The sequence below is a fragment of the Panulirus ornatus genome, chromosome 65 (assembly GCF_036320965.1).
Source record: "Panulirus ornatus isolate Po-2019 chromosome 65, ASM3632096v1, whole genome shotgun sequence".
NCBI classification, from domain to species: Eukaryota; Metazoa; Arthropoda; class Malacostraca; order Decapoda; family Palinuridae; genus Panulirus; species Panulirus ornatus.
Window position 1 is genome coordinate 5,725,001 of NC_092288.1, and position 14,631 is coordinate 5,739,631.

The window sequence follows — 14,631 nt, forward strand, 5'->3', positions numbered from 1 at the left end:
CATCTTTCCACCTCCAATTTGGTCTCCCACTTCTCCTCGTTCCCTCCACTTCTGACACATATATCCTCTTGGTCAATCTTTCCTCACTCATTCTCTCCATGTGACCAAACGATTTCAGTACACCCTCTTCTGCTCTCTTATATATGTGTGTGTGTGTGTGTGTGTGTGTAGGGAGATATTGATCGACATGATAATCTATGGTCATAGACCTGGCACAGGTGTTTATGCAGGTGTTACCAGGTCACCAGGTCGAACCTCCCCTCCACCCCCACCTCTCCCCCACCTCCTTTCTTCCCCCCGAGTCACTCCCCTGCTCACCCCCTCCTCTACACCCCCCCCCTCTTCATCCTCCCCAGAGTCGTGTTATCATAGCACAAACCTTTGTAACATAGCTCCCATAGTACCATGTTATTATTGTCCCATCGACCCTTAACATAGTCCCCAACCTAACCATTACATAGACCCCTAGCATAACAGTCTTCTAACATAGGAGAGGCCTCCCCCATCTCCCTCCCTACCAGCTACATAGCGCCATGACACCATCTCTTGTCACTTGCCATAACGTAGTCCATAGACTCTCGCTACCCAGAACAACAAAGCAGTTCATGTCCAAGTAACAAAGCTGACCCATGATATGGTAACGTGAGAGAATCCCATGTGTATGACACCATAGCACAGGTATCCCTCAATGTATGACACCATAACACAGATAGTCCCCTCTCTCCCTCTATCCAACCACCCCTCCTTCCTACCCCACAAGTGACCTGACCTTGTAAATATATAAACACCAGGAAGCTGTGTCATCAGTGGTAACATCGGAAATAAGACATTTGTCACCCTGGGTCCTCCTCCTCCTCCTCCTCTTCCTCCTCCTCCTCCTCCTCCTCCTCCTCCTCTCTTCTGTTTGGTCCTGCCGGCATACAGCGACCTCCAACGACTTCCCTCGAACTTCAATTGAAGTTGGAACAATAGGGAACAATAATGTAGCTGTGTTAGACCCCAGAAATATATTGCGTTCGTTTTTATCCGGTAAAACACACACACACACACACACACACACACACACACACACACACACACACACACACACACGCGCACGCACGCGAGCAATCACATGGGTTTGGGCGAGGAGACAAAAAAATGTTAATTGGCCAATAGTAATGTTTTACTTGGGAAATAATAATAGATCTATAGATAGACATTTTTTTCATGAAGTAATGAAATTGAATTATTTGTATATGTATGTTTTTTTGTCGATAAAATGAATGAAACCAGAAAATAATGTCTATACTTAGCGCGAACCAAAATGGGTCAGGGAATGTCGATTATATACACATTTTTCCCTAGGGAGTTTGGCCTCATGTTGCACGCGTGGAGAAACAGTAACACTGGGGAAAGTTTGACAAGAAATCTGGTGTGAATTAGCTCAGTGATCCTTGGTGAAGTGGCTTAGTTTAGAAGATGGGGAAGGCAGGAGACGAGGCGTCAGGGGTGACGGTATTGTGTGGGGTGTGACGGTGTTGTGTGGGGCGTGACGGTGTTGTGTGGGGCGTGACGGCGTTGTGTGGGGTGTTACGGTGTTGTGTGGGGATGTGACGGTGTTGTGTGGGGCGTGACGGTGTTGTGTGGGGTGTGACGGTGTTGTGTGAGGCGTGACGGTGTTGTGTGGGGGTGTGACGGTGTTGTGTGGGGGTGTGATGGCGTTGTGCGAGGGCGTGACGGTGTTGTGTGGGGCGTGACGGTGTTGTGTGGACGTGACGGTGTTGTGTGGACGTGACGGTGTTGTGTGGGGCGTGACGGTGTTGTGTGGGGCGTGATGGCGTTGTGTGAGGGCGTGACGGTGTTGTGTGGGGCGTGATGGCGTTGTGTGGAGGCGTGACGGTGTTGTGTGATAAGGGAGGTGTGTGCAGAAGTTTGGGGTCGATGATCAAAGATAGAAGAAGGGTGTGTGTGTGTGTGTGTGTGTTGTCCCCCTGGTCCAATAGGGCTATGTAGTTGGTCTCCGTGTCACCCATGTTTAGTGGTGATGGAGGAGGAGTCCAGAGCCACCACGCCTTGTGGTTTGCAACTTTGAGGTAGGACACCAGTACAAGCCATATTACCCGGGACACAGTACACAGGGGCGAGTGTACAACCTCATGTAGGACACAGTACACAGGGGCGAAAGTACACCCCGACGTAGGACACAGTACACAGAGGCGAGTCGCTGTGATACACTCCCTTACATAAAGACACTGTACAATGAAGCGATTTGCTCTGCTATACTCACATGCAAATTCACTTTCAGCTCCTCCCCCCCCTAAAAAAAAAAAAAGCTAAGCTATTAAACCCAGGACGGAAAGAAAAAGATTTTAATGAAACCCAATCACACAGAAATGAGCAGAGCCACTTCACTCACCACTCCTGTCGTCCTCCAATTTCTAGAGGCAATATTCCCATGTAGAATCAAAAGGGATTTCGCTCGTGCTGTAGTTTGAAATTGGAGTCCTTGGCGCTCATGATTCAGTGACAGACTGCGCATTCTTTTGGTTAGTTTGTGTGTGTGTGTGTGTGTGTGGCAGTGGTAAGTGATGAATGTGTTTGCTTCAGTGGAGTGACTGTAGACTTTCCATGCCTAGTGGTGGTAAAGGGGGGAGAGGAGAGGGCGCGCGACTCCACTTGGCTTGGTGAACTCAAGTCTCGTCAGTGACCCCCCCCCCCTCCTCCCGACGTCACATTTTAGAAATCAAAATTGATTAGTGTTTTCGACTCTTCCCCCATGGAATAAATGCTGCTGATTTATTTTTTCCCCCCTGCGTACAATACATCATTTCTTATATGTTACGGTACGTGAACTGTTATCATGGGGGGAAACTCATGAACTACTTAATGAGGCACAGTCGTTTAAGTCGTGGGAAATTATAAGATCAATTGCCCTTCTTTTTAATGGTCATGATGTTAAATAAAAGACACGAGGGATTGGAGCTGTTTGTTAGGGATGTTGTTAAAAAAAAATTTTTTTCGTAAATTGAACCCAGTGCTTAGAGTGTATGTTAACTATAGTGTTGATAGTATGTATAGTTAAGTAATAGAATGGAAAATGGTAAATGTATTTTTTTTTCTTCATTCGCTCAGGAAATGGAAATAATTTGTCATAGACAGATACAATACGTCATCTGGCTCGTTTCTCCTTCCAAGAAACTTCTGCCATAGAAACCTGTCTAAACAAAGATTTTGTGGGAGTATTTTTTGTTTTTCCCTTACAAATAAACCCGCCAGGAGACGTGTGGAGTATTGCAGTGGAACTGAACTTATATGAAATGCAGTTCTTTCTGTGTAAGTGGCACAAAAGAAAATACTTCGTTTGTAGAAGTTGTAGCAAAAACATCAGTGTCCTGCATTTTACAGTTTTGTATATATAAGATACAGCTATTCTCTGGAGATTGAGATAAAAAAAGAAATGGGAAAGTCTGACATTTTTAGAAATAAAGTCAATGGAACACCCCCCCCCCCACCTTTTTTTTTCCTCCTCTCTTATTTCCACCTTACGTAAACGGGCTGGCAATTAAGGCCTCCTGGAGAAGAGGAGTTGAACGATGTCTTGGATTGCAATTCATCCACTAAGACCAAAATTCTTGGTTACGTTGATTGACGACCAGCTTTCCTGACCATCCACACACACACACACACACACACACACACACACACACAGCACAATGTCAGGTACACGGGAGCTGTGTTACTTAGCCTCATTAACAAAGTGAAAATAAGGAAAACTTTGAGTGTGTGAAGGACTTTCACTCATTCTTGTGATTTAATGTTGTTGTTGTTGTTGTTGTTGTGTGTGTGTGTGTGTGTGTATTATCCTTGTCATCTGTTTGTTTGTGTGGTTGCGGTGAAGAGTTTGTTTTTTCATTGTTTTTTTATGATTTGTTTGGTTGTTTTTTGCCTTCATCCATGTCCGTCCGTCTGTCCGTCCGTCCATCTGATTTCTTCACGTTTCTCTGCATCTATCTACATTCCCTTTAACAACACGCTAACCCTGCCTAAATTTAAGACAGGATGATCTCGTAGGTAATTGTAGCTCTCTCTCTCTCTCTCTCTCTCTCTCTCTCTCTCTCTCTCTCTCTCTCTCTCTCTCTCTCTCTCTCTCTCTCTCTCTACGCCAGGTACTCATTTATTGAGCATCCTCAGAGAGAGAGAGAGAGGATGAAGAGCTGTGTTGGTTACGGACACACACACACACACACACACACACACACACACACACACACACACACACACACACACACACACACCTGTGCCTCCCCCCCTCCCCCCTTCCCTAAAGGGAAGCTGGGCATCCCCCACGGCCAGAAAGCTGCCAAAGGCAAGGCCGTAAGACAGAGGTGAGCCGCCTGAGATATGCAAACTTTGCTTGGAACCCGGCCCATCGTAGCCCCCTTCCCCCCTCCTCCCCCTCGTGACGTCATCATTTGTTTACAAACGTTGGTGTACTACGAGCCAGGGTTGCCAACCCGTCCCCTCCAGCACTGCCAACACATAAGTAATTGACGTATATATATATATATATATATATATATATATATATATATATATATATATATATATATATATATATATATGTATATATGTATGTATATGTATATATATTTCTCTGCCACATGGTTAATGTTAAGATATGTGAAGTGTATTGTCTTCATTGATTTGGCCTAGGGTTGGCATAGAAAAAAAGAAATAAAAACAGTTAAGTAATTCATGATAAGATGTTTGAACTTCAGCATCTTCTTTACTCTGGTTTAGGGTAGGTTAGGATGAGTTAGGGTAGGTTAGGATCAGGGACGTTAAGTTAGCGTCAGTTAGATTAGATTAGGTTAGGATGAGTTAGATTTGGTTAGGTTAGATTAGATTAGGTTAGGATCAGTTAGATTTGGTTAGGTTAGGACAGTAGATTAGGTTTGGTTAGGTTAGGATCAGTCAGATTAGGTTAGGATTAATTAGGTTTGGTTAAGCTTGTTTCACAGACACGTCCCTAAACCAAAGCTTAGCTTCATCCTGTATTACACGAGTATAACTAATTTTTACAGTATTATGTAAGCTGACGTAATTTACATTTCCTTTTTTTTTTATGGATATTTGTCTTTCTCTTCATACTCATAACCACACTTACCCAGATCCAACTATACAGACCTGAGGGAACATAAACGTGTTACATCGTAACGACCAGTCACCTCACCTCATTCTATAACAACTTGGTAACGGAAGAGTAACAGTCGACTTCCACGTTAACAGAAAAAAAAAATATTACATAACATTTCAATTCAACTGTTTCATATTAATCCACATTATCACACAAAGCACAGAGCAGGATTTATATACATCAGAGGATCAATAAACAACACTTTGTTTATGCAGCAAGAGATCTGCTTACATTTATCATTTTAATTGGGACTGGGGAAAAGCTTTACGTAAATGTGTATTTTTGTTATATTTATTTTTACATAAGGTCTTGAGATTGAATAGATATGACCAGGTAATCATTATGAAGTTGATATCTACTTTGTGTGTAACTGGAATATATCCTGTGTGTGTGTGTGTGTGTGTGTGTGTGTGTTTAGGGCGCCATCTTGGTGTTAAGAACCAAGAGGTGTGTTGTGTAGAACTGGTGGTTAGTGTTAGGACCATGTGTCGTGTGTCAAGTGTACTTACAGCCCGGTGTTAGTTGTCTGGTTGATCAGTTGACATTGAAGTTCTCGACCAATTGGCTGGCTGGCTGGCTGGTTGGTTGACCAGTTTTCCATCAGGTCTAAAACCCGTGTGTGTGTGTGTGTGGGGGGGGGGGGGGTGTAGTTCCTGGAAGCCGCTGCTGGAGGACCTGCAAGGTAAGGACTCACGATTGTTTTGGAAGTCTGGAACTGCATTGTTCTGCACACGTCTCCCTTCTCATGGGGATATATATATATATATATATATATATATATATATATATATATATATATATATATATATATATATTCCTATGAGTAAATGAAACACGATAAGTTCCCAAGTGCACTTTCTTCTAATAATCACATCATCAGGGCAGACATTAGAGAAATGTAAGCCAGTTGATATATATGTGTGTGTGTGTGTGTGTAGACTGAGTGCCAGGGATGTGTGTGTAGACTGGGGGCCAGGGATGTGTGTGTAGACTGAGTGCCAGGGATGTGTGTGTAGACTGGGGGCCAGGGATGTGTGTGTAGACTGGGGGCCAGGGATGGGAACTAACAGCCACTGCAGCGCTGCCGATTACCTACGGTTAAAACAACGAGATGCCTTCAGGGAGGATCGAACTCCCGGCCTCTGGTTTACTAGACCAGCGCTCTAGCCACTGAGCTATGAAGGCTCTGTGTGTGTGTGTGTTTATACTGTAAAATCCCTTTTTCTTTACAAAGGTGTTGTTACCAAAATTACGTATGGGGGCCCCATCTCTTGTCCAGTACGGGGAGGGAGTTCTACACTGGTGGGGGCCCCATCTCTTGTCCAGTACGGGGAGGGAGTTCTACACTGGTGGGGGCCCCGGTCTCATGAACTTTAGTGTCGTACAACCTTTAAACTTCTGTGTCCTGTCCACATGCGCAGTCTCTTCATCCTCAAGTATATTCCATTCATCACTCGCGGATGTTGTACTATAAAAGTACTTTTTTTTTTTTTGACATCTGCTTGGTTGACTTCAACCGATACTTTAGAAGTCCTTTGGGTTGTTCTGGTTATGTGACTCTCGACCAACAACTGTTTGTTGTTGACATCATCAAACAAGGTTTGGGAACTTAAAGGTCGGGATCAGATCACCCCTGACTCTTCCTTCTTCCATGATGAACAAATTTAAGGCGTGTATCCTTTCCCTGTAACTCAGTCGTATTCATTTTGGAACCGTCTTTGTCGCCCTCCTTTAGACCTTCTCTATTAACTCTTTGTGCTTCTCTGAGTGCTGTGACCAAACTCGAGAAGCATATCCTAGTTTTAACCACACGTAGGATGTATGTGACCAGCTTGTTCAATACTTCCTTACCCTTGTACTTGTACGGGGTTGTAACATTTGCCAGCAGACAGTTGGCCTCCTGTACTGTTCTCCTGATGTGGGACTCTGGCCACAGATTAGGGACGGTATCAACTCCCAAGTCTGTCTCTCTCCCACACACACACATTCCTGCAGCTATACTGTGTGTGTGTGTGTGTGTGTATGTGTGTGTGTGTGCGTTTAATATTTGTTTGTTACAAGGAGAGAGTTTACTCCACTCGTGTTGCCCTATCTCTTTACCTTATACACATGCACCATGTCTATTCCACTGCATTGAGCAAGGTACTCATTTATCGACCACCCCTTAGGAGAAGGATGAACAGATAGGACTAGCTGTGGGCCAACCGCCGCGCCCAGGATTCGAATCTAGGCGGGCCCGTGCGTGAATCATAGTCAGTAATGCCATCCATTACACCATGGCATCCTGTGTGTACGTATACGTAGTATATGTGTATATGATAAACTGCACGTGGAGAAATGTTATATTTGAAACTCCAGAAACATCCCGTGAAAAATGGCAAATATATATGTATATACTGGCGTTGGCTATCACAAAAAGAATTTTTTTTTTTTAACAGTTTCTCCTCGTCAATAGAGACGAGGGAAACGCCCATTTCACCCGGAGCAAGAAATTTGTAACCGTTTTCTTTCAACCCGAAGTTTATATATATATATATATATATATATATATATATATATATATATATATATATATATATATATATATAGCAAGTACAAAAGTCACACCTTTACATTTCAGTCCTTTTTTCATCACAAACTCAAAGTAACATTAATTTGATTCTGTTTTAGACTTCTTTTTTCCTTTTCAAAATCTTTTATATAATCTCGTACTTACTCAAACTTTATGTGTAAAACGTAGGACTGGAGGATAATTTCCATTTATTGGTTACTGAATTACTGTGAGAAGTTCGAAAAATTGCGCTGGTTTACAGGTAGACACAAACCCCGTGCCAGACGTATGATTAGGTTAATGGTTTTTTTTTTTTTTTAGAAAGAGCATGATATTGTGCGTTCATCCTGTCTTTCAAGTCTTTACATACCAGTAAGTGTGTGACAGTGGTACGATCCTTGTGCTCGTCAGTACGACCTTAGGCTAAGATTAAAGAGGATCAGGTCAAAAGCGACGCCATCATAAACAAAGAGCTCTACCCAGCCTTAGTCAAGGGATTGAAATGATTTATATATGATTAACATTCAAGACTAAACATTTTCCCCCATGTAAAAGTATATAAACTATAATTTTTTTTTGTGTGTGAAGTTATCTAACATGTTTGCTACAGAAACTTTTTTTATGAAATCACCTGGACACTTTCCTTCCCCCCCCCCCTTCCCCCCATCCCAGTCTCTCTTGGTTGGGTCAAATTATGTTAGGTTCGTCGCCTCATCTAACGTAGGAAAACATCGGGAGGAGGAATTTTCTAGGCATCCCCCCTCTCTTGTATGCTAGTTTACCGTTATATTTTTCGTTGCTGATGAATAGATGAACTAGGGCGTGGGACAAGTTATTACGACAAACTTGAATGAGTAACAGGCCATGGTGGGCTACAGGCCTAAAGTTTGAGTCAGATTCGAACGCAAACGTATATCTGGAATGTAACTTTCGCTCTGCAAATAGTGCTGCAAAGTCCAGTGACACATTCCCTCGGTATTTCTATTTATTTGGCCACATCCCGGGCTTTTCCTGGTGTGTGGGCTACCAACCGCGGGTTTTCCTTTTGAACCTTCTGGGACGTCATCTCCGGCAAACTCGAACTGGTCTTGCACTGCCAGGGAAAACTTTTTTTTTTCTCTTAAATATAGAAATATGATTTCTGTCTTCCGACAGCGCAGAAGTGAATCTGCCATAGCTAACTATTATTATATGTTGGAGTATATATAAAAGATAAGTCTGGCCTGATGAAAATTGATGTAAACGCCCTTTTTTGGGGTAAATAACCGGAATATACACAAGGATTAATTGTTATCTCTGTTTATCTGTGTGTGTGTGTGTGTGTGTGTATGTGTGTGTAGTTTCACAGAACCTGTGGGGGGGAAATGGAAGCCAAAATAATTTTCCTGCGGTAGTTTTTAAATTTAGGCGTTCGCACAGTTATTCTAAACGTTAACTCCGCCAGTTTACGAGTATACGGGTTTTTACAATTAACAGACGTTGAATTAAAAAAAAAAAAAAGATATATAGAGCGTTTTTTTGAAATAGGAGGCCGTAGTTAATCACCCAGAACCCCGAGGGAGATTTGGGTCGACCAGGACAAATGGCGCTCAGGAACAACGCTCCACTGGTTGATTTTAATTCAACCTGCAGTGCTTCAGAATTACTGGAATATAGAGACGGCCTGCGCCAAATAGCTTCATCATGTAAATCTCTAAATGACCGGCTGAATAATGTAGCTTTAATTACGTAATTGTTAGCCAAATACACAAAAATAAAACCCGACGAAATAACTCATGGTATGATTCGCAATGGGCCCACGCTGTTGTACATTGGAGGAGAATGTTTCTGGACATGATGTAAAGGTTTAGGAGTGGCCAGTGTGTGGGCCATGTGAAGCGGGGAGGAGGGCAGATGGACACTTCGACAAGCAGCCTAAACCGTCATTGTTGTGAATCAGCGGAGACCCCCTCACTGGCCCTCAGCCCGCCAACTGCCTCCCCCGGACCTCAATGCCACATGTCGCCACCCCGACCAAGTCCCCCCACTTTATCCCTCCACACAACGTCAACGGATCTTTCGTATTGTCGTTGATTTCGTATTACGTAATGAACGGGATATCTCCCCGGGAAGGATGTAGTTTTCTTGGACTTTGTATCCAGCTTTTCTATTGTCACAGAGATCGTGTCTATATTTCTTTAAGCGTTGTATTATCATTCATGCATGCCTGAACTTTAAATCTTCCAGAGATCGTACCTGTAGCCGAGTTAAAGAACATTAGTAGCTGGAGGGGTGCCTTATATAATCACGAGTAGCGTTGAAAATCAAAAACGTAATTTGCGTTGCAAATATTGGCAACTGCGTCGGTAGAGCACCGCGCCCGTGAGTGTTTTCACGTTTCTGGGTGGGGTGGGGACAAAGAAAGTGGAGTATTGCACCTCCTTCCCGGGCTGTTTATCCCTTGGCGAGATCTGAATGACACTTGCATGTCATGGGAGTCACTAGTGCTTAGCTGTCAGGATGAAATATGAATCATTAGATGGGTATTATATTCGTTCTTTTCGCAAACTGGCGGTTTGAAGGCGAGCGTGCAGGACAAAGAGATTTGGCGCGCGTGCTCTTGTTTACGGTGGCAGATGCATGATGTTACATGTTTACTCAACCTCCTCGCATCCTCGAGGCTGATACAATCCGCCGTAGATTTGATATGCGATTCCACTGACTAGAGACGATTTTGAATAGTAAAGTGAAACGCGTAAGTACCACATCGGTAGAGAAAATAGGACATTTGAAAAAAATTGGAGCAACTGTTGTCCTGACCCCGCCCTCCTCCTCCTCCTCCCTCCCTCCCTCCCTTCCCCTCCCCCCCCGCCCCGCCCCGCCAGCCGCTTTGCCGCCGCCTGCGTTTCTCTGGCAACTCAGTGTTGCTTCAACTGTGCGGCGGAATACACGCTCTATCCACCGTCCGTCTCCCCGGCCGCCTCCTAGTCACTTCAATGACCTGACTGTGAGAAACCAACCCCCCCTCCCCCCGCGATTGAACTTCAGGCTGTTTCCTATATATTGTTGGATAAGGTGCAATAAAGAATTAAGAAGTTGTGCTCCCCATGGTGAGATTTTGAATGAGGATCCAAATGAATCTTTGAAAAAGAGAGAGAAAAAAAGAGGAAAAGAAACCTTCGACGCGATACATGCGCAGACTTCACTTTCAGAGGTAAGTTTACGGAGAACCTGTTGAATAACACCTCTGGTGCTGTTCCCGCCATAAATTCCCCCCCATCCGCCAGGTTAAGAGTGTGAAGCCGTGCCCAGGGGGCGCCCCCTTGATATCCTCCCCGGAGAGCATACCGTGTGGGCTGGGGGGGGCTGGGATTTAGGCTGAGCAGTGTTAAGAAAGGAAATCTACGATGAAAATGAAAGTGTGCTGGGCGCGGAGAGGGGCCTGGCCAGCCAGCCAGCCAGCCAGCCCAAGGTCGCCACGGGCCTGGCTAACCTACTTTGTTGGTCATGATGCCTGACACAAGGACAAGCTGGACGTGAAAGTTGCTGTGCTTAGGGCAGTCGGGTTATTTAAGGGTATGTCCCACGCTGGGACCATTAGGCCTCGGGTTGCGGGGGGGTAAAAAAGGAGAGGCCTTGTGGGTTATTAGTTCCTAGTCCCGTCGTCATGCCGAGTGGAGAGGTGGAAGGATGGAATTGAGCTTTGTAAAAAAAAAAAAAGCTTGGATAATGACATGACATCATGACTTGTCATGGAAATTGTCATTATGTATTTTTTTGTTTAGGGGGGACGAGGTTGTCATGGCTCAGGGGCTGAAACCACCACCATCTTTTGTGCAGGTAGGTTAGAGGCTTCAGAACTCGAATGTAGTTAACCTTTTGAATTATTAATGTACATTAGGGATGAAATTTCACCGCCATTCGTTGTCATTGGGCTTATATTAGTGGTTTTTGCAGTTTCACAACTCTCTCGCTTTGTTTGGCAAGGTATGTTCAAGGTAGCTACATGGGGGTGGTGGCCACCATATGTTATGGCTTTGGCCCGGTTACGTTACTGGGTGCGTGGCTGTTCATTTAAGTAAGTTGTAGTTCTTTTTGGAAGAACCGTTAGTCATTCAACTGTTGGAAGAATGGTTTGAAAAAAGTAGACGTTCGTGTTAGGCCTATGTAGTAAAAGTGGAATATTAAGGGCCGACCTTTGTTTGATGAATGACGAATATCCATAAGAACGATTTACGCCGCTAATTCCAGACTGGCTTATTGGAATTCGAAATACTTTTATTACCTTGGAAATTTAGTTACCTTGGAAATTTAGGTTAGAAAAAAAAAGTGAAAACAAGAACCTGATCTAACCAGACTTGGGTAAGAAGCTGTATTCTCAAGTTTACATTTGCATGTCAGACGGTGTATTATATGCAAATCAAACCATTTAGTATGATTTCCGTTCATGCAGGAAAGTAAAGTCGCGCCCTTAATATACACTTTTACCGTTGCTTTCCCCGAGGGGGTCTTGCGCAACTTGGGACTTGGAGCGTGACTTACTTCCACGTGTTGTGACCACTTCTTTTTTAAAAAGTCCTCCGGTTTTATTTGACAGCATGTCGTGCTGTTGCCAGACTTTGGCTTTTAGAAGTTGGATATCTTTGTTAAATGTTTCAAAAAAAAGAGTAATGCTGCAAGTCACAGGCTTTGAATGTAATGTTGTACACCGTTTAGCCTTAAGCTTTTAAGTCGCTGACCTGTTTAAAGCATGCAGAAAGTAACATATTTTTTGTTATTAAACGCTAAATATGAGAAATATGTTCACAAAAGGCGTTATATTTACGTTCATTTATGGGATATGGATGGACGAGTTGTATAGTTCCACCTATTAGAGAACTAAAATTCTGGTATTTTACTTTCTCATTAATCAGGACTGACATGACTAAACCTTACCCGACTTACTGAAGACATCTTTATGTACATTTTACTGCAGCAGTGAAACTGGCTAAACCTGCATCATTCCCGTCCTTACAATGCTTCCAAGAACCACAAAAACGTGATGCTGCTTTCTTTCAAGGTTTGCCAAAATCTGTTAAAAACACTAACTGAATTCCTAGTCTTAGGCAGGCGTCATATTATTTTATATTAACAGTATTGTTAGGAAGAACGAACCAATAGGAAAACGATAGCTAAAACCATTGTCTGTTAAGTGTTGTGCTTATGTTTGAATTTTCAAACTTTTGAGGTTACAGCTTGGAAAATATTGTAATAACTTTAAGTACCTAAGAATTTTGGTAAAATTGCCTTTTCGGTCGTCCTGCTAATTCCAAGATTTAAAAAATCCCACAATTTACTAGATTATCATGATTGTATGTGTGTGTGTGTGTGTGTGTGTGGATTGATGGATGTATTGAGTAATGTCTTCGTGGCTATGTGGTTTACCGTTGTTGATGTTGAATTTATGTTTATTGTGTGTATCATGTATGTTTACTTTATTATGAGTATCTCTAAAGACATCATAAAGACAGTTTAGGCTTCCATGTTTTGATTTCTCTTCGTTTTATAGTTATTGCACACAATCATTTGTGTCAGTAGCCATAAAAATTTGATCAAAGCATACTCAAGAAGGGGAAACTGGTACTAAACTTCAGACATTATGATTTACAAAGCCTAACTTCACCTAACTTTAGGGAGGACCAAGGAAGTTGTGAAATGAACAGTGCAACTTAATGCTAGGATACCTGTACCTTAGTTTGCGTAGGAGGTTTTAACATTTGTAGGTAACCAGAAAGTGAATGGTATTGCATCATGATTTTGATGATAAGGGGATCTTCAGTGACTGGTGATTAAATAAAAGGTAATGGGATTGTGCTGTGGCAGGTTCCTAGGCCATAGTGACTGGTAAATTGGCAGGGTCTTTGGTCCATAGTGACTGGCGCAGTGGGAGTATGACGCAATAAGATTATGGGAGTTTGGGTGTTGTACAAGGGCGCAACAGCAGACTTTATTAAAACCCGTTGCTTAATATGTATATCCGCACATATCCCTAGGTGGACCTTTTGAATGACCTTATGGTTGTGCACAAAAAGTACACTAGACCAGGGTGCCCTTTAAGCCGAGGACCGGCCATTGTGTTTGTGCTGTGAGACAGACCTGGGAGCTGTGTAGCTATCTTGCGTTGACATCCGTTGTATTCTGTTATTTTTTTAACTGAAACAGGAAATGAGAGATAGTGACTTACCCAGCTTGAATTTTGAATTGTAAAGTCTTGAGGATGTTAAGAGAGGCTGATTCCTCTTCACCGTTGACAGTTACAAAGGGCACACACACACACACACACACACACACACACACACACACCCATCCATTAAGACAACCAAGGAGGAACCCTACACAATCTCCCCGCCCATATAAAGATATTAGACAACTTGAGAAATTCAGAAATAATGATACAAAAAAGTTATATATATATATATATATATATATATATATATATATATATATATATATATATATACTTATATAGTATTATATTTAAGGTCAACGTCCGTAATGGTACCAATAATGAGTGGTAAATAGTTGAGCGTGACATAAGATGCCCTCTGAACAACCTCTAGCCTAGCTGTCGACGTAGTTTCTTGACGGCAGTCATGTTCATTGCAACACAACATGCATATATGCATGTCTGGTTTTGGGGCTGAACGAGTGCCTTTTAGGCGACTTGATGGATGATATTTTTCCGAGATGTGCAACCTAATTACATGATAGCATTTGGGAGCTTGGCTTGACTCTTCAGCCCCCTCCATTTGGCTCTGATCGACAAATCTGTTCGCTATTCCCGTCTCGTAAGCTTGCACACACGGTTATATGCCGTGGGGGGAATTTCTCGTTCCTTGCATCCTTTTTGTATATCTTTTATATTTTTGCTTACTTGAACTAC

General features: G+C 42.9%; 1 protein-coding gene and 1 non-coding gene across 5 annotated transcripts in view; one reads left to right on the plus strand and one right to left on the minus strand.

The window, feature by feature from the left end:
• The window catches only part of LOC139746508 (protein brain tumor-like), a 245,501-nt gene that overhangs the window by 142,786 nt on the left and 88,084 nt on the right, over window positions 1–14,631 (plus strand). For 2 of the 4 annotated variants that reach the window (XM_071657820.1, XM_071657817.1), the window contains exon 1: window positions 10,644–10,923. The exons of the other annotated variants lie outside the window; for them this stretch is intronic. The gene's annotated coding sequence lies outside the window, so the exon portion shown is untranslated. Of the gene's footprint in view, window positions 1–10,643; window positions 10,924–14,631 lie in introns of those variants that run through there. 4 annotated transcript variants of the gene reach the window in all.
• Window positions 6,292–6,364, minus strand: TRNAT-AGU (transfer RNA threonine (anticodon AGU)). The gene has a single exon. It is a non-coding gene; the product is annotated as a tRNA-Thr (tRNA).